The 21,699-nt window shown below is 37.0% G+C and overlaps 1 protein-coding gene across 1 annotated transcript in view; it reads right to left on the bottom strand.

Moving 5' to 3' along the window:
• The window catches only part of LOC126594359 (ubiquitin C-terminal hydrolase 13-like), a 55,477-nt gene that overhangs the window by 26,223 nt on the left and 7,555 nt on the right, over positions 1–21,699 (bottom strand). The gene's annotated exons all lie outside the window — the stretch shown is intronic.

Raw genomic sequence — 21,699 nt, forward strand, 5'->3', positions numbered from 1 at the left:
ATTTACTCAGTCCGTTTCTTTTTGGATTGGGCTTGGTTTTGTGTTGTTTTGGGTTTTTTGTCCCTCCTTGAAATGTTTTAAAAGGTGTGGAGTTGTGTGAAATATGGTATATATATTTTCTCTATAAGTAAGGCTCCCTCATAAAAATTGAAATTAACCTATTTACATGAAATTTAAACTTGGGAATTCGAGGCTCTAAATTCCAAACTTTTTTTCCACGTCGAAATTCTAAATTTATATGTTTATAAATTCAAATAAGGGAATTTGAGCATATCTATTTATAAATTCTAACTATTGTTAAAATTTCAAGTTTATTTCCCTCATCTATACATAGTGCGCTAAAAATTAAAAATTAAGGAAAATTAATAAAAAGAGTTTTAAAACTTTGAATCTTCAAAAAAAAAAAAAAAACCATCTGCTAAAATTTTATTTAATGGTGAAGACAAATTCAACGCCAAACCAGCCCAATAAAACTGGCCCACTAGTGAGTTTTCGATTACACCCCGACTACAATACGTTCCCCCATTTCTTTAGTCTGTTTTCCTTTTATCTCTGCTATTTTCTCATTTTATAAGCCCGATATGATCGTGGATGACGGCGAGGGCTCTGTTGGAAATATGCCCTGAAAGTCAATCTTTGGAAGAAACCTTTCAGGACAATTGAATCGATGTATGGATGACTCTTATACATCAAATGGCAAAGATACTAATTAGGACTATCTCAATAAACGATATATGTCCTAAATAGTGTATCCATGGACAATGGATCGATTGAAGAAGTAATATAATGATGTTAGACTACAGAGACCTTCTTCACATAACCAAATGTCCAAAAAGGTTCCTGGTCATTGGATTGTCGGAGGGATACTGGCAATGCTTAGACCGGTACATACTGTGTCTGCTTCAAATGGAAGGATGGAAAGTCTCATCCCATTCGTGTTGTGACACTAAGACAAGTATGTAGGTGCTCATTAAGGGAATGAGTTCACTGAACACAATCGAACGAGAGTACTTGCATGGAGGTCTACTCACATGTCAAGCAAGTAACTCTAATGGTTGGAATAATGTAAGTAGTCCTTTGACCTGAGGCATCGTCGTTGTCTTGTGGTTAAGTACTTGATCTTTGATTATGTCAAAAGTCACTCTATCAGAATGTCAACGGCATAGTTGGGGTTAAGCCACTTAGTCATGAAGGCAAGTGTATGCGCAACAAGGAATCTCTAATCCTCGATAAGAGAGGAAGAATACTCTAAGATATAATTCGGGAATCTTCGGCCGAAGTATCGAGCGTAATATAGGAAAGCGTTCCTATACGACTCAATTGAATCATATAAGAAGGAATAATCACATTAGGGGTTTGACATAATATATCCATACCCTAATAATGTGATTGAGAGTATTGTTTTAGAGAATGATCGAATTACATTGTAATTCCAACTGAATAGGTTCTCCGAATAAACTTCTACATTAGCTTGGGTAGCTATGACATATGGTTAGATGTCACTCATAGCTTGTGAGTTCTTCTAGATGATTAAATGTAGTCGTTAAAGAAGAAAGGTGAATTAAAATGAAGTTTTAATTCACTAAGTGATTGAATTAAATATAATCAATTGGATTGATGCCAATCACCTCACTGCCTTGCTAATTAGAACCTAAAAGGTTGTTCACCAATACACTATTGTAGTGAGTAATTAATGGATGATGGAAACAATTAATTGGATTAATTAAGTGTTGTGATTAATTTAGAAAGTCTAAAGAAATCATAAAAGCGATAAAGATCGTTTTGGGCTTAAAGAAACGTTCGGGTTTAATTGGGCCCATTGGGCCTAAACCCATTGGGCTTTTATTCAAGCATTGGATGACTTGAAATAATAAAAGCCCAAAGCCCAAACAAACAACAAAGAGGCCGGCCATATACAAGTGGAGAGGAGAGATATTTAGTCAAGTAGTTGACTAGGTTTCTTTTGTCTATTTAAGGAACTTTATAGAGATATTGTTCAATAGGGGTTTTTTGTGAGTTTTGAACAACAAAGAGGCAAAAGAAAATAGCTCTCTTAAACCACAAAGGCCGGCCACCTTAGGGGTGTTTTTACTAACATATCTTACACCCTTTTGGTTATTCCTTCATCCTTCTCACTACTCTAGTGGGTGAGGATCTTTAGAGGTTTCCTACTTTGGAAACTTGAAGAGAACCTAGGAGCACTCATTCTATCAAAGTGGAGGAGGCAAGGAGGGAAGCTAGGCTCAAGGAGTTCAAGGAACAAAGGGCTTGGAGGTGGTCCATCCTTGGTCTCAAGTCTAGATCAAGAGGTATAAGACTAAACCTTCACTTTGTTCTTTTCTCTAAATTTTTATTTGATGCATTATATATAAACCTATGAACCTTGAAGGGGATTTGCATGACTATAGCTTTGATAATTTGTTATAATTGCTTCCGCTGCTTTCGTATATTAAATTTGATTTGTATATGCATGATAGTCATTATGAAATCCCATCCATGAATCTTATAGATTTCCCTTCAGGCGCCACCCTCGTGATCCACAAGGAAGTCAAGGACGAGGAAGAGTTCGAGAAGTTCGGAACGATCCCAACCAGTCTTCCACCGATAACCAGGAGTTCTAGATGGTTCTGACCATCATGAGAAATGGCTTTGAGAAGTTCGGGATGACGATCACAACCAGTCTTCCACCAATAACTAGGAGTTCCAGATGGTTCTTAAAGACTCTAGTAGTAATTGTATAGTTGAAGTTAGTTAGACAAGGGTAAATGCGTAAGTAGTTGCTGTATGTTGAGGTCAATTATGTCCATAGAATTGTATCTATATATACTGATGTAAATGTATTGTTGAGTAAGGAAGTGAAATGAGAAGAAGATATATTTTATATCTCTGAGTTATCTGAAAGTTAAGTTTCAATATGGTATCAATCGCCACCGCCTCACGGCCTTGGTGAATCTTTGATCGCTCTCGTCACTGTTGTCAACGCCTTACTGCTACGTTGCCACCGCCTCACGGCATTGGTGACTCTTTGATCCTCACGGCTTATCCGCTCCGATCTCTGGTCCGATTCGATCTCTGGTGATTCTTCTCTGTAATTTGTGTGGTTATTTGGTTGAATCTTGATCTTTTCATCCACCATGGCGTCCGATTCGTCATCTTCTCTCCCAAATTCCTCTTCTCCAAACCCTAATTTGGTGCAAAGCTATACCTCTCTCACGATTCAGAACATTGGAAGTATGGTTCCAATCAAGCTTAAGAGCTCGAATTATCTTCCATGGCGAGCACTCTTTGCCCCAATTCTTCGTCGCTACAAACTTCTTGGTGTGATTGATGGTTTTGAACCTTGTCCCTCTCCTCTCTTGTCTGATCGCTCAGTCAATCCTGCGTTTGAACAGTGGTACAAAAAAGATCAAAATCTATTGATTTGGTTGAATTCTACACTCTCAGAGGAGATTATTCCTTTCATAGTTGGGGTTTCTTCTTCTCGTGATCTATGGCTCAAATTGGAACAGAGGTTTGGTGGCATCTCCGATGCTCATATTCATCAGCTTCTATCTCGTCTTCAATCTCTTCAGAAAGGCTCTCAATCGATCTCTGAGTATCTCCAGCAAATTAAAGCAATTTCTGATTCTTTAACAGCTGATGGTGCCTCTGTGTCCGATCATGACTTGATTGCTGCTACATTGCATGGTTTACCAGAGGAATTTGACTCATTTGTTGATTCTATTACTCTTTGCCTCTCATATACTACTTTGGATAAACTGCATGGTCTTCTTCTTACTAAAGAATTGTCAACGGCTCGTCGAAAGAAATTAGTTGCTACTGAACCGGTTCATGCTTATGCTGCTCAGAATCAACCACCTCTCCTTCCTACACCACATTCTTCTCAAGCTTATGCAGCTCAACATCAACCTATGCAGAATTCTTCTCGCTACAACTCTAATCGTGGCCGGAACAATAATCGCTTTCCTAACAACAGAGGCAATCGAAACTATCATGGCAACAATAGGGGCTCTCACTCTAATTCTGGTTTCCAAAGGTACAACAATCCCGGCTTTCGTTCTTCTAGTAATCCTGGAGTTCGTAACAATTGTCAAATCTGTGGATCATCAAGTCATGAAGCTATTGATTGCTATGATCGAATGAATCCAAATATCTTTGGGAAAGTACCCCCTACTAAACTTGCTGCCATGTATACTCATTATGCTTCCAAACCCTTTCCTTCATGGATTTTAGATTCTAGTGCTACCTCTCATATCACCCATGACATCTCCAATATCTCTTCTCCTACTCCTTACACTGGTGAAGATAAGGTGTATATCGGCGATGGTAAAGGTTTGTCCATTCATCATACTGGCAGTACATTGTTAAATACTGCTCATGCTTCTTTTAAATTGAACAATGTGTTACATGTTCCGCAAATGAAGCACAATTTACTCTCTGCATATCAATTTCTCAAGGATAATTCCTGCTCTTTGACTTTGCATTCCAATGGCTCAGTTGTTAAGGATCATTCTACGGGGAAGATGCTTTTACAGGGACCGGTTAACAATGGTTTCTATACTCTTCAAGGTATCCCTGCTTCTTTCTCTCCATCTTGTTCATCCCCTCATGCTTTAGTAGGTACTAAAGCACCTGTGAATATTTGGCACAGTCGCTTGGGGCATCCTTCTTCTGCCATCTTCAGGCGAGTTCTATCTGCAAATAAGCTTGCACTGCAGGGAAAACACTATGTTGATTTCTTCTGCTCGAACTGTGAAATTGCTAAGAATCACAAGCTACCGTTTCATCCATCTAGTTCTATTTCTACTACTAGTTTAAGTTTGTTACATTGTGATGTTTAGGGTCCTACTCCCGTCATTTCTGCCTGTGGTTATTAGTACTATCTTTTAATAGTGGATGATTACAGCAAGTACTCTTGGTTCTTTCCTTTAAAGGCCAAATCTGATGTATATTCTACTTTTGTTGTATTCAAGACCTATGTTGAGAATTTTGTTGGTAATAAAATCAAATGTTTGAGGTCCAATTCAGGGGGCGAATTTACTAGTAACAAGTTTAAATCTTTTCTTCAAGATCATGGTATATCTCATCAGCTCAGCTGTCCCCACACACCTGAACAGAATGGCTATGTTGAAAGAAAACACAAACATTTAGTTGAGACAGCAAGGACTCTATTAGTTGCCTCTAAAGTTCCTCATTTGTATTGGGTTGAATCATTCTCTACTGCAGTCTATCTGATCAATCGCCTGCCTATTTCCAGCTTGAATAAGTCTCTATAGGAAATTTTATTCAACTCTATCCCCAATTACTCCAAGTTGAAGGTTTTTGGTTGCTCATGTTATCCCTGGTTAAAGCCATATGTTCACTCCAAGTTAGACAGGAAGAGTACATAATGTGTATTTTTGGGCTATAGTTTGCAGTACAAGGGCTATCGGTGTCTTCATCCTACTACTCAGAGAATATATATCTCCCGCCATGTCCAATTCAATGAAAACCAGTTTCCATTTCTTAATTCTTCATCTGTGGCAGTTTCTCCAGACTCTCAACCTCCACCTTCACCTATTGATTTGCACTTCTCTATTCCACAAAGACCTCCTCCAGTTCGATCCACTGCCCCTTCCACTGAGCATGTTTCTTCCCCACCATCATCTTCAAATTCTGTATCACATTCTACAGCTCTTAATACCCATCCTATGCTTACTCGCTCAAAGGCTGGTATCTTTAAACCAAAAGCCTATTCTGCCACAAAACATCCTTTACCTGTTGATGTTAATTTTGTTCCTTCCACATACTTACAAGCCTCCAAGTATGCACACTGGAGACAAGCTATGCAGGAAGAGTTTAATGCTCTTCAACTCATTGGTACTTGGCATTTGGTACCCCACTCTCCGTCTCAGAACATTGTTGGCTGTAAATGGGTGTTCAAAATTAAGAGAAAACCTGATGGTACAATGGACAGGTTTAAGGCTCGGTTAGTGGCCAAAGGATTTCGTAAAAAAAAGGGTGTTGACTATCAAGATACTTTTAGTCCAGTAGCTAAGCCAGTCACCATTCGTGTTTTATTAACCTTGGTTGTTCAATATGACTGGTTTCTCTATCAATTGGACATTAACAATGCCTTTTTACATGGAGATCTCAAGGAAGCTGTTTTTATGACTCAGCCCCCTGGTTTCATTGACTCCAATCTTCATAGTCATGTCTGCCAACTCAAGAAATCTCTGTATGGTTTAAAACAAGCCCCCAGGGCTTGGTTTGATAAACTGTTCCAAGTCTTGTGCACACTTGGGTTTAAGCAGTCCTCCTCTGATGTTTCTCTCTTTGTTCTTCAAGCTTCAGCTCATGTTCTTGTTTTGGTCTATGTCGATGACATTCTTGTCACCGAACCAAATGCCATTCTCTGCCAACAATTCATTCACAAACTTAGCCAAGCATTTCCTGTTAAGGATTTGGGACCTTTTCCTTATTTTTTGGGTTTGGAGGTACAACGCAATTCTGAAGGCCTCTTCATGCATCAAAGTAAATACTCTCTTGATCTTCTTAACAAGGCAAATATGGCAGGTGCCAAGCCTTGTGTCACTCCTCTTGGTACCACTAAACTTGATCACAGTGGTCCTTTACTCTCTAATCCCACTGAATATAGATCTATAGTGGGTGGTTTACAGTATCTAACTTGGACCAGGCCTGATCTATCCTTTGCTGTAAACCAAGTTTGTCAGTTCATGCATTCACCACGGGAACAACACCTGCAAACTGTCAAACGAATTCTCCGGTTTCTCAAAGGCACTCTTACACAAGGTCTTTGGTTTAAAAGGGGTTATCTTGCCCTCACTGCTTATTCTGATGCTGACTGGGCCGGTTGTACTTTTGATAGAAGATCTACTACTGGCTTCTGTGTTTTTCTGGGTCCCAATCTGATCAGTTGGAATGCTAAAAAGTAACCCACTGTTGCCCGGTCCTCCACAGAGGCTGAATATCGAGCTTTAGCACATACTGCAGTTGAAATCACCTGGATTTGCAAAGTGTTTTCTGATATCAACTTTCCTCTGTGTAACGTTCCAACTCTTTGGTGTGATAACATTTCCGCAATTTCTCTTGCCTCCATTCCTGTGTTTCATGCTCGGACAAAGCATGTAGAAGTGGATTATCATTACATTCGGGGGTTAGTATTAGCACATTTGATTAAAGTTCTTTATGTCTGCAGCCAAGATCAATTAGCTGATATTCACACCAAATCCCTTTCAAAACACAGATTCCGTTTTCTGAAATCCAAGCTTCCTCTTGGCACTTTTCCTGTCCCAAGTCTCAGCTTGAGGGGGTGTAAAGACTCTAGTAGTAATTGTATAGTTGGAGTTAGTTAGACAAGGGTAAATGTGTAATTAGTTGCTGTATGTTGAGGTCAATTATGTCCATAGAATTGTATCTATATATACTGATGTAAATGTATTGTTGAGTAAGGAAGTGAAATGAGAAGAAGATATTTTTTATATCTCTAAGTTCTCTGAAAGTTAAGTTTCAATAGTTCTAACCATTATCAGAGATGGCTTGAAGATCGATTGCAAGAGGTACTAGAAGATGGACAAAATTTGGGGTTTTGTCATCAAATCTCTTATATTATTTAGAATTGAGTTTTTTGTGATCTTGGATTTATAGAATCAAATTAACCGAGATTTGTATGAATGGCTGTGTTCTTGTTTGAGGTTAATAGGAGGCTGAGGTGTTGCTGATTGCTGATTTCCTTAAATTAGAAGCTTTTTATTAAGTTTTTGTTGATTAATTTTTCATTCTTTTCAATTTTTCTTGCATTTTTTTTGTCTCTCTGCTGAGTGATTCAGTTGGACATAGGGACACCATAAAGGACAAAGAGCAGAACCCAAGTGCCATCTCTCTCTCTTTCTCTTTTTCTCTCTCTGCTTTGTTTCATTTTTTACTCTAATTTTATTGTTTATTGTTCATATAGTTGTCGAGGAAGTTATGCAATTGTATATTTAATGAACAATTTGTATATTCTAGTAGTTATGTAAATTATTGTTTTCTTTTGTTATTATTGAATAATTTTCTTAGGGAAATTTAGTTCCTGGTGGAATTGATTGAATGAATTGATGACCTATGAAAGAAATCACAATTTTTGCAAACTTAACTACTGTCTAATTTATGTGAAAATAATAATTGTGGTTGTTAACTTGAGCAGCAGGGCTTGCTCAATTCATAATTTAGGGTCAGCAAGATGATGGGGCAGAGCCCGCTAAGGAAAGTTCTACATCGTCGGTGTTTGTGAATTCTGAACCAATGGGGGAGGAACGAGTGCAAAATGCTGTGAAATTCCTTTCGCACCAAAAAGTTAGGGGCTCTCTTGTTGTTTAAAGACGGTCTTTTCTCAAAAAGAAGGGTCTCATAAAAAAAAAGATTGACAAAGCGTTTCAGCGTGTGCCTGTAACTGAATTGATTATTGGTGTTCAAGCTAATTGTTAATTTAATTCTCAACGTTTTCGTGTTTGACATTGTTTGTTTGTAAATTGCAGGACCCAACTGGTATTTTGGATTTGAAGTGAGTTTTTTTTTCTTTTTTTGCATCGTGTGGAGTTTCATGTTCAGGTGCACACTTGTGTATATCATTGAGCCATTTAGGCATTTCATTTGGTTTAGGAGAGAAATCGATTACTTGGAGTTGAATTGTGAAAACCCATTTTATACATTTTTGTAGAACATGTTTTAGTCTGACCTTGATTCAGGTAGCAGGTTGACTAAAGAGTTCATGTGGGTATGAAATTTTGATTAGGTTGAAGATCTTGTACACCGTATCATATTAATAGGGAACATAATATCAGTAGACATTGAAAGTTATTAATAGAGCACGGGTACAAACCCTCCATGTGGTAACCTACGAAAAAGTATTTTCTCTTCATCCACATAAAATAAGTATCGAAATTATTCCAATTCTTAACTTTCATGTGCTTGTGAATACATTTGTGCACATAATGGATCTCTAATCTAATAAGAAATCATATCAAATAAGGGGGCATTGATATGAAAATTGAACCAAAATTGTGAATCTGAGTCAAAATAATCTACACTATTTTTGGAACTACAACAAAGTTACACGCTATTTCTGAAAACCGAACCAAAATAACTCTCAATATCTGGAAGGGAACAAAAAAAAACATTGTTTCTGGAACTACAACAAAATAACCACACTATTTATGAATCTGAACCAAAATAATCTACATTATTTCTGGAAGTATTGTAAAATAACCACACTGTAAAATAGTGGTCTAGTTCTTGGTCCACTTCATAAATAGTGCTTAGTTTTTTGTCTAGTTTCATAAATAGTGTATGACAATTGGTATAGTTTCATAAATAGTGTATGACAATTGGTATAGTTTCATAAATAGTGTATCTTTCTTGGTCTAGTTTCATAAGTAGTGTTTCTTTCTTGGTCTAATTTCATTAATAGTTTCTACCTATTGGTTTAGTTTTAGAAATAGTGTCTCATTCTTGATCTGGTTTCATAAATAGTGTCTACTTATTGGTTCCGTTTGATAAATAGAGTCTCCTTATTGGTCCAGTTTTATAAATAGTACCTAATTCTTAGTCCACTTTCATAAATAGTGGCCTAATTTTTCGTCTAGTTTCATAAATAGTGTATAACAATTGATACATTTTCATAAATAGTCTTTTTTTTTGTCTAGTTTCATAAATAGTATTTCTTTCTTGGTCTAATTTCATAAATAGTTTTCACCTATTGGTTTAGTTTTAGAAATAGTGTCTCATTCTTGATTTGATTTCATAAATAGTATCTACTTATTGGTCAAGTTTCATAAATAGTATCTCCTTATTGGTCATTTTTCATAAATAGTGTCTTACACTATTTCTGAAACTACTATTTATGAAACTGAACGAACATAACTCACACTATTTATGAAAATGAGCAAAATAAACATTGTTTCTAAAACTATAACAAAATAACAAACATTATTCTTGAAACTAAACCAAAATAAACCATAATATTTCTGGAATTATAGCAAAATTTTCCACACTATTTTTGGAATGGAACAAAATAAAAATTATTTCTGGAACTATAGCAAAATAACTCACACTATTTCTAGAACTATAGCAAAATAACCATACTTTCTGGAACTATAGCAAAAGAACTCACACTATTTTTGAAACTAAACTAAAATAATTCACACTATTTATGAAACTACACTAAAATAACTCACACTATTTATGAAATAATCAAAATAACTCACACTATTTCTGAAACTACAACAAAATTACACACAATTTTTTAAATTGAACCAAAATAATTCACACTATTTTTGAAACTAAATCAATATAACTCACATTACACCAAAATAACCCACATTATTTCTGAAACTGAACTAAGTAATCCATATTATTTTTGGAAGTGAACAAAAAAAATCCACACTTTTTTTAGAAGTGAACAAAATAAACATTATTTCTAGAAATACAACAAAATAATCCACACTATTTAAGAAATAGATAAGGTACCTGTGTTCAGTTCTAGAAATAGTAATTGTTCAGTTTACGAAATAATGATAGTTCCATTGTCTAGTCCTAGGAATAATTAGTATTCAATTCCAGAAATAATGCGAATGGAAGGCTAAGGACCATTGGAACCGGAGGCAGATTCTCTGCCCTCCAACTTCCCATGCCCTCCTGTTTGTGTGGTCACGGTTAAGCCACGTCAACATTTTATATTATTATTCATTTTTGTCTTATTATCTCTATAAAAAAATAATATAAAATGTTGACGTGACTTAACCATGACCACACCATGACCACACAAAACAAGAGGGCACAGGAAGTGGGAGGGCAGAGAATCTGCCTCTATTGGAACCATATCAAAGAGATTTGCGGAGTTGACCGGACACATAAGGGAGAAGTGAAAGCTATTGTCACATCTGTCATTGGAAGTTGTAGATCCTTAAATGGTAAATTTATTTTTTGTACGAGCATAACTTAGACTCCATAAACAAGGCCCCACTGCAAGGCCAGAGGAAAAGTTATTTGAGTAAGCGATATGATATCTTGAGTTGGTGGTATGTCATTTCTTACATTTAGTAGTTATGCATGTAATTGTTAACTGTAAGTGATCTATATTATAGACTGGCTTTGGTTTAAAATTTTAAAAGGGGAAACATTGCTCCAATAGCTTTGAAGTGATGCAACACTTTTGGATAAAAGTACGGTGTATGTAAAAGTTTTCCAATTGTCAAATAAGAAATGGTTGCTTGCAACCATAATGGTCTTTTGTGTTAGAAATGGTTGGAATTGATCTTGTGGTTGCAAATTGCAGGAAGTATCTGCACTTCATAGTTCTTTTGCATAAAACTTGTGTGGATGTCATTTAATTTGCTATGCTTTTTTGGCTACTGTTGAATATGTAAATTGTCTCTGAAAAATATCATTGAAATTAATCATTTGAATACTTTTAAGCTATTGAGTTATTACGAAATATATATTTTTTTTTGTTGGGTAAATATTTGGAAGAAAAAACATAGCAATTTTTATTCCTAAAGAATGTTAAACACGACTTGTAAATAAAAAAAGTTAAAAAAAAAAAACTATGGAAGTTAGGATCTAGTGAATGATTACTTTGGTCTAGTTATTTTCAAGAACAAAAGTGGGTTGCCTGCTTTAAAGCGAATATTAAAATAATATTATCAAATTGGGAATAAAAATTGTGTAATGATACGAAGTCTAGGCAAAGAAAGAATGGGATGTACATAGCTATGAAGTCTAGGCAATCGAATTAGTCAGGCTTCTTAGTTAGAATCAGAGTAAGCTATTCCAAAAGGATGACTAGTAAGAGGAGTATTCAGAGAGTCATTCCGTAATCTGTATTAATTGTTTCCAAAGCAAAAATATTTTCAATTCAATCAAGTCTGCCCAAATGCTTGTATTACATCATAATTTAAGGGAAATAAAGATAAGCATAGCATAAAAGTTGCAACTTCCTAAAAAACTCATCATAATCTAAATGGACTTAACTAATGTCTCATATGGTGTAATCATTATTCAATCAATGAGAAGAATAGTTTTTCCCGACACTTCATTTCCTTTCATTCCGGAAGAGTTGGCTTTGCCTGGCTCAGTGGTTGGTAAAGATAGATTTAAGGCCGGAATCTCACCTACCTTGCCTGCATTCCCGGCAGGTCCTTGGGGCTGAGAACTCCCCGTGATCGCTGGAACGACATCGGTAGAGATTGGAACGGGATAGGGCACTTGTCCCCCCTTTCGACCCTCTTTTCTCCTTTTGCTGGGTACAGCAGCACTTGCTTCAGTTACTGCATAAGCCCTCTTAGGAACTTTATCAGAGTGCTCCAACCCGAGGTACTGCTCCCATGGAGGCAATGATTCATTTCTCTGGGGAAAACAAAATTCAAATGTTAGAATTTAAAAGAAAAATCACCTACGCAAGACATCATATCGCACCGGAAGCTATTAAGAGAAGAAACTAAGGAAACGTAGATATATCCTATCGAGAAGGACCTAGAAACTCAAGGAGAAGAGAAAACAAAGAAAGATACGAAAACTCTCTGAATTTGTAGCCGAAAATATGATGATCTGAATTCAAGGCTACAAAAATGAAATCGACCCACCTGAATTCAAGGCTGCAAAGTAGACAGGGCTCTAACGTGAGGGGCTGAATTGGCTAATGATGAGTCGATATTATAATATGCTAGCATATGAACATACACAAAGCGTGTGAGAATTTTTTTTTTAATTTTTGTTTTTGAAATAGAAGGAGAGAGGAAGAGAGTGATAGATAATGTGGGAGTGGGAACGTGGGAAGATGTAGGCAGTTGAAGAGGCTTTTGGCGAGAGAGCTGCAAAGAGAATTCCAGGAGAGTTTATGAGAGAGAAACAGGAACCAAGAGAAATTTTAAATAAAATCTGTTAGTATTACATGGCTGTGATGCTCAACTAAAAAACTTTTTGAAATAGAAGGAGAGAAGGAGAGAGGAAGAGAGTGATAGAGACTGTGGGGAGTGGGAATTATTTTTTTTAATTAGAGATATATTAGGATTACATGTAGATGAAGCTTTGAAAAAAACAACAAAATTTGGTTAAGTGAAATTACATTTATGCCCCATATTTCTTATTCATGTTCTGTTTTAGAGGGTTAAATTGGTAATTTTATAGGGTTTTGGTTGACAATGAGTGTTTTATTAATTAGTAAATATATTTTACCCTAATCTTAGTATTAATTTATTGGTTATTTTGTGTGAACTTTTGATACTTTGTTATGTATTTTCAATGTAGGACATCCGACTTCCTCTGAAGCAAAACATGATGAAACAGACGAATTTTGGAGTCATTCAAATTGGAGGACGTTCATGTGTCTGTTAACTTGTTGGTGTCAAAGTTTCATAATTTTCTACTAAGCAGTTTATTTATGGCGATGAAAGAAAGGAGCAGCGTGCAGTGCTGTCAACCTGATGTTTTGGGCTTATTTGGGCTTTTTGACGTTCAAGATGATGTCTTTTGGGTTCGAGGCCTTTTGCAATTATATTCAAGACATCTCAAACTTTAATTTAAGTCATTTTGGGCATCTTTGGAGCCTTGGAAGTCCAAAAACGTGGCTGATTTGTGGCTGGGCAGATTTCCCATATTTGATTAGGATTATGTTTCCTAATTTATTTTAATTTATTTGGTTTCCTAGTATTATTCTAAGACCTTTTCTAGGTAGGGTTTTATTTTCTAGTAGTATAAATAAGGCTTTTCAGCCATTATGATTAAAAAAAATAAAAAAAATAAAAAATAAAAAGGGAAAGACAGAGGGGGGAAAGAGGAGAGAACACATGCACTACTTAGAGAGCTTTTGGATTCAAGTTTATTTTCAAGGTGTTTTCTATCCTTGTTTTTAATAATATTTTGTTTACGATTGTTAGTAACTAATTTCCGTTTGCTAGGGCTATGCCATGAGCCTTAGCAAGAATATGTAATTTCTTTTCAATTTACTTATGATATTATGCATGTAGGTTTGAATTATTAATCACCGGTTTAAACTATCTAATTGTCTTAATGCTTAACTACCATTAGGATCTTTAGAAAAGTAATTTGATGCAATTTTGCTCGGAGGTCGGTCCCTGAAATTGACAAAGGCTTCTTGTGGTTAATATGTGCAAGTTCACTTAAGATGAATATCACGTCTTAAGGGTTGTATGATTTTTCAAAAGGTTTCACAAAGCTTAATGAGTCATGCATGTTTAAATTTGATCTGAATACTACAGACGGGTTGCATGTTTGATATACACTCTATGTTGAGAGTCCAAGTATGCATATATTAGGAAAACCTAACCTTCAAAATATGCATGTGTAATTCATAAGTAATTGGAAAAACTACATAACATTGTTAAGGTAACAGCAGAACCCTAGGCTTTTACAATTTAATTTTAAACCACTTTTACAATTTAATTTTAAAAACCGTTTTCTTTTAGTTTATTTTATTTTGTCACTTTATTTAATTATTTTCTATTAAATTCGTTTTTATTATTTGAAATCACAAAATCAACATTTTCTCAAACTTTGTTTTAAGTAATTAATTAAGATTTGGTTTGATATAAATTATTCATTCAATCTCGGTGAAGAGCAACCTTGCTAGAGCTATATATACTACAATTACCTTGTACTCTTGCAAGTATTTAAAGTGTTTTTATCCCTACTTTTGCAGGTGGTAAAAATCTCTATCAACTAATTTTCAAAAGTTTACCAAAAAAATAGTTTAAGGGGCCAATTTCAGCTAGTGTTCTTGTTCAGAGGGTAAAGAGACAGTTTACTAAAATGAAATATGTAAATACTAGTTGATCGACTACATGCATCGATTGAGTGAATGTATGCACTAATAGTGGATACATTTTCATTATTATGTACTAATAGTAGACGCATGAACCTATTGTTCTGCGTCACATAAAATTTGAAAGAAGGGGAACATCAGACATCAATAGCGATAAATCATATACACACCTGAAATCGGCTGAAAACAATGTCGGAATCCTGCAAGTAATCTGGATGACCACGTGACAAAAATGCAAAGTTCCACTGCACAACAAAAGTGGAAATAGATGAGGAAGCAAAATAAAGAACCAATAATAATAGCGACAGAACACTCTTTTCCTCTAGTGACCCCTTCCAATGAAAATAAGGTATGGCTCTAGTACCTTTGAGAACTCCTCATCGGGAACCCGCAATTTCTTTTGTATCCGTGTTTTAACTTCAGCTAGACCTTCACCTTCATGGATGACCAAGACAAAAGGTTCCCCAAAAGTTTGTACATGCTGTAAAATGTTCAAACAATAAGATCGATTCTAAAAATCACAAAGTATCTGGGTAAAACCTTCTTTGACTGAAAGTCTAAAACAGCAATGAAATAGTTTGCTTCTACCATGTCTTTCAGTACAGTGACTTTTGTGAAGTGGTAAACATGAATCAAGCGATCACGTTGACCCAACTTTTTCTCTTCTTCTGGAATCTGATAACAAGAAGAAAAAAAAAATACATTCAGCTGACAAATAACACTGGTACAAAATATCAATCCAATTCAGTCCGATGCAGTCGTAGGGATGCTGTTTTAGAAAGGGAAAAGAAACTAAATTACGAATCTTGCCCATAAAACTATATCCGTAATCTACATATTTTGAACTGAAAAATAAAAATAGAAACATCTCAAAATAAAACTAAATAAGGAAAAGGGGGCAAAAGGAACTTGCCTCCTCTACACGCAAAGTCCGGTACTGTTTATGAATATTCCTAATTTTTTCTGAGTGTGGAAAGATCTGCAATAGAACACGATGAATCATGAGTGATTAAATCATATAAATTAAATAGAAGGAAGAAAATTTCTGATGCAATAAGATCCATAACGAACATGCAAATACATACGATACATTATCAGCTTAACAAATGGAGCAACCTACAATCACTTATGACCAGAAAAAATACCTCAAATTCAGATAAAGAAGACATACAAGTAGTATTACCTTGTAGATCTTGTGATATAAAATGCCAAGCACTCGGAGTTCTACATTTGGATGAGATAGCTCTACCTGTTTCAGGTACACCGTACAGTGAGAAAATTCCATGGCAATTGTGGTGGTGATAAATTTTTATTGAGCATCTACCAATTTTGTCTAAGTTATGAATATCACTGCAAGTTGAGTGAAATCCAAAAAAAGAGAAGAGAAAAATAAAAAACACACATATAGGACAGTGTATACGATTGCCAGAAATATTTAGATGAGAAGTGATGGCTAGTAAATTAAAGCATATGGAATGCACAGAAAAGGGAAACCCTGTTGAATAGTAATCTTGTCTTAGGCCCAAGACAAGTGATCCAACCCAAAGCCAATATGTGTGCAAATGCTAGAAAATTCTAGCAATCTGTGTAGGTAGTAGTAGCTGGAAAATTCCAGCTATGTAAGTCGGTGGGATGTGCATGAATCATGCACTTGAAAGTTCTAGAAAATTATGAGGACATTATGAAAAACAATGTCGGTGTGCATGCTAGAAATGTCTAGCTAATTGTAAACTTGTGTGTGTATAATATGCTAGAAAATTCTAGCATCATTGAAGTCGGCAAAGTATGCCTATAAATAGGTGTATGTGTGTGAGTTGTGAAGCAAGAACTAAGAAGAAGTGAGAGCAAGTAAGAGAGCAAGAAGTGTGAGAGTGTTTGAGTGTTTCCTCTTGTACTAAGTTTGTGTGAGAATAAAAAAATTTTGTATAACACTTTGAGTGTTCTTTCTCTTGCCTATCAATTCCGCTGCATTTCATTCTTCTTTGTGAGATAAACATCTCCAAAGTAGTGAAGCCTTTTTAAGTCCCAACAAAGTGGTATCAGAGCTATGGCTAGCAACGCTATGGCAGCCTTCCAAGTTCCAGTGCTCGACAACAACAACTTCGATAATTGGAGTATCAAAATGAAGGCCCTTTTGGGAGCACATGATGTCTGGGAAGTCGTGGAGAAAGGCTACACTGAGCCAGAAGATGAAGCTACTCTGTCCCAACCCCAGAAGGAGAGTTTGAAAGATTCAAGAAAGAGAGACAAGAAGGCTCTCTACCTCATCTACCAAGCATTAGATGACAATGGCTTTGAGAAAGTCTCGAGTGCAACCTCTGCCAAGCAAGCATGGGAGAAGCTTCAAACCTCTTACAAAGGAGCCGAACAAGTGAAAAAGGTTCGTCTTCAAGTACTAAGAGGTGAGTTCGAATCTCTACAAATGAAAGGGTCTGAATCAATCTCTGATTATTTTTCAAAAGTCTTAGCCGTTTCCAATCAATTAAAAAGAAACGGAGAAAAGTTAGAAGATGTTAGAATTATGGAGAAGATACTACGCTCGTTGGACCCCAAGTTCGAGCACATTGTCGTGACGATTGAAGAAACAAAGAACTTGGAAGAAATTAGTATAGAGCAATTAATGGGTTCGCTACAAGCATATGAAGAGAAACATAAGAAGAGGCAAGGGAATGATGAGCAGCTCCTCAAGACACATGTTCAGCCAAAGAAGAAAGAAGGAAGCTTCGACAACGAGAGAAGCCAATACGAAAGAAGTCGTGGCCAAGGTCGCGGACGTGGGCGTGGATATGGACGTGGACGTGGTTGGAACTTCAACAACCAAAGCAACTACGATAGAGGAGAAAGCTCAACAAAAGGTCGTGGAAGAGGGCGCTCAAATTTGAGGTATGAAAAATCTCAAGTTCAATGCTACAATTGTCAAAAGTTTGGGCATTTTGCTTGGGAATGTAGAGCTCCAAGCAACAGGCTTGATGAGAAGGTCAATTATGTGAAAGAAGAGAAAGAAGATAATGGCGTTGTGCTACTAGCATACCAGAACAATGATGGAGACCAAGACTATACATGGTATCTTGACACCGGCGCCAGCAACCACATGTGTGGAAGAAGAAGCGTGTTCGTAGAGCTCAATGAATCAGTGAGTGGCAACGTTTCTTTTGGAGACGAATCCAAAATACCTGTAAAAGGAAAAGGTAACATCCTTATTCCCTTGAAAAATGGCGGTCACCAATTAATTTCAAATGTCTACTACGTGCCCAATATGAAAAGCAACATTTTGAGTTTGGGTCAACTCTTAGAAAAAGGTTATGATTTTCATACGAAAAATTATATCCTTTTTCTTAGAGATGACAAAGGAAGATTAATGGCCAAGGCGAAAATGTCAAAGAATAGGATGTTTCCCATGAACATTCAAAACGATGTTGCAAAGTGTCTTAAGATATGTTACAAAGACATATCTTGGCTTTGGCATCTTCGTTTTGGGCATCTTAACTTTGGGGGATTGGAGTTATTATCTAAGAAGGAGATGGTGAGAGGCTTACCGTGCATCAGCCACCCTGATCAAGTTTGCGAAGGATGTTTACTTGGGAAACAGTTCAGGAAAAGCTTTCCAAAGGAGTCGACCACAAGAGCCCAGAAGCCACTTGAGCTCATTCACACCGATGTGTGCGGCCCAATAAAACCAAGCTCTTTGGGTAAAAATAATTATTTCCTTCTCTTCATTGATGATTTTTCAAGGAAAACCTGGGTGTATTTCTTGAAGCAGAAATCAGAAGTCTTTGGAGCATTCAAGAAGTTCAAAGCCGCTGTAGAAAAAGAAAGTGGTTGCAAGATCAAAGCCATGAGATCTGATCGAGGAGGAGAATTCACTTCGAAGGAATTTCAAGAGTTTTGTGAAGCAAATGGAATTCGTCGACCTTTGACAGTTCCAAGATCCCCTCAACAAAATGGTGTGGCGGAAAGAAAAAATCGAACTATCCTCGACATGGCTCGAAGTATGCTCAAAAGTAAGAGATTACCTAAAGAGTTATGGGCAGAAGCTGTAGCATGTGCTGTCTACCTATCCAATCGTTCTCCAACAAGAAGTGTGTGGGGAAAGACTCCACAAGAAGCATGGAGTGGAAGAAAGCCAGGTATTTCCCATCTAAGAGTTTTTGGAAGCATAGCCCATGTTCATGTACCAGACGAGAGGAGAACCAAACTCGACGACAAAAGTGAGAAGTTCATTTTCATCGGCTATGACTCAAATTCAAAAGGCTACAAGTTGTATAATCCAAACAAAGACGGTGATCAGTCGAGATGTGACGTTCGATGAAGAAGGAGAATGGGATTTTTGCTCTCATGCAGGTGATCTTCACTTCTTTCCTCAGTTTGAAGAAGATAATGAACAAGGGATGATGGAGCAAGCAAGAGAAGTTCAACAAGAATCCACTACTCCACCTGCTTCACCAACATCAACCAATCATGGTAATTCACCAGCATCAGCATCATCAAGTGGGAGTCTAAATGAAAGAGAAGTACCACGCACAAGAAGTCTACGAGATCTTTATGAGGTAGCTGAGAGACTCGATAATCCTACATTTTTCTGTCTCTTTGCTGATTGTGAACCAGTTGACTTCCAAGAAGCAGTGCAAGATACTAAGTGGAGGAAAGCAATGGATGAAGAAATTGAAGCAATCCAGAAGAATGATACATGGGAACTCGCTATTCTTCCGAAAGAACACAAAGCCATCGGAGTCAAGTGGGTGTATAAGACAAAGAAGAATGCCAACGGAGAGGTCGAAAGATACAAGGCGAGATTAGTGGCGAAGGGCTATAGTCAAAGAGCCGGAATCGACTATGATGAGGTATTTGCACCCGTTGCTCGGTTGGAAACTATACGATTACTAATTTCGTTGGCAGCTCAAAACAAATGGAAGATTCAACAAATGGATGTGAAGTCCGCTTTCCTAAATGGAGTCCTTGAAGAAGAAGTCTACATTCAGCAACCATCAGGCTATGAAATCAAAGGGCATGAAGACAAAGTTCTAAAGTTGAAGAAAGCCCTCTATGGGTTAAAACAAGCGCCACGAGCATGGAATAGTCGCATTGACAAGTACTTCCAGGAGAACAACTTCACCAAGTGCCCTCATGAACATGCTCTCTACGTCAAAGTCAAAGATGAAGATATTTTGATTGTGTGCTTATATGTGGATGATCTAATCTTCACCGGAAGTAATCCAAGCATGTTTGAAGAGTTCAAGAGAGTGATGACCAAAGAATTCGAGATGACGGACATCGGGTTGATGGCATACTACCTAGGCATTGAAGTCAAGCAGAACGAAGAAGGTATTTTCATCTCCCAAGAAAGCTACACAAAGGAGATACTGAAAAAGTTCAAAATGGACGACTGCAAGCCCATAAGCACGCCAGTGGAGTGCGGAGTCAAACTAACCAAGCATGACGAAGGAGAAAGTGTAGATCCAACATTTTTCAAGAGTTTAGTTGGAAGCTTGCGTTACTTGACTTGCACAAGACCAGATATTCTCTATGCCGTCGGATTAGTCAGTCGCTACATGGAGAATCCCACAACTACACATTTGAAGACAGCCAAAAGAATTCTTCGATACCTTAAAGATTCCGATGATAGAAAAAGCACTACTGGATTTGTGTTCTTCATGGGAGACACTGCATTCACATGGATGTCGAAGAAGCAACCGATTGTCACTCTCTCTACCTGCGAAGCTGAATACGTAGCTGCTACCTCATGTGTCTGTCATGCAATTTGGCTGAGAAACTTGCTAAAAGAATTAAGCATGCCACAAGAAGAACCAACAGAGATCTATGTCGACAACAAGTCTGCAATAGCCCTAGCAAAGAATCCAGTATTCCATGACAGAAGCAAGCACATAGATACTCGTTATCACTACATAAGAGAGTGCATTGCAAGAAAGGATGTGCAAGTGGAATACGTGAAGTCACAAGACCAAGTCGCCGACATATTTACCAAACCACTTAGGCAAGAAGACTTTGTCAGACTGAGAAACTCAATCGGCGTCACAAGACAAGATTAAGGGGGGATGTTGAATAGTAATCTTGTCTTAGGCCCAAGACAAGTGATCCAACCCAAAGCCAATATGTGTGCAAATGCTAGAAAATTCTAGCAATCTGTGTAGGTAGTAGTAGCTGGAAAATTCCAGCTATGTAAGTCGGTGGGATGTGCATGAATCATGCACTTGAAAGTTCTAGAAAATTATGAGGACATTATGAAAAACAATGTCGGTGTGCATGCTAGAAATGTCTAGCTAATTGTAAACTTGTGTGTGTATAATATGCTAGAAAATTCTAGCATCATTGAAGTCGGCAAAGTATGCCTATAAATAGGTGTATGTGTGTGAGTTGTGAAGCAAGAACTAAGAAGAAGTGAGAGCAAGTAAGAGAGCAAGAAGTGTGAGAGTGTTTGAGTGTTTCCTCTTGTACTAAGTTTGTGTGAGAATAAAAAAATTTTGTATAACACTTTGAGTGTTCTTTCTCTTGCCTATCAATTCCGCTGCATTTCATTCTTCTTTGTGAGATAAACATCTCCAAAGTAGTGAAGCCTTTTTAAGTCCCAACAAACCCTACCTTCGTTTGAAGTACATTAATCAAATCCCCAACAGTTTTCCATTTGGGAAAGCTAATAGTATGAATCACCACCTGTACATAAATTATACAAGATTAGGATGTGCACAATGATGTAATCACCGTCCATAAGCAGATGTTGCGGTATATTTCACGGACCTCGTCTTTTGTAGCATGATGAAAAGCAATTTTTAGAGTTTTCAGGCCTTCCAACTCTGGCAGGGGAATGCCCAAGACTTCATAGTACAAAATATCAGAGCTCTATAGAAGGAAAAGCATAATTAGTA

Source organism: Malus sylvestris, chromosome 12 (assembly GCF_916048215.2).
Source record: "Malus sylvestris chromosome 12, drMalSylv7.2, whole genome shotgun sequence".
NCBI lineage: Eukaryota > Viridiplantae > Streptophyta > Magnoliopsida > Rosales > Rosaceae > Malus > Malus sylvestris.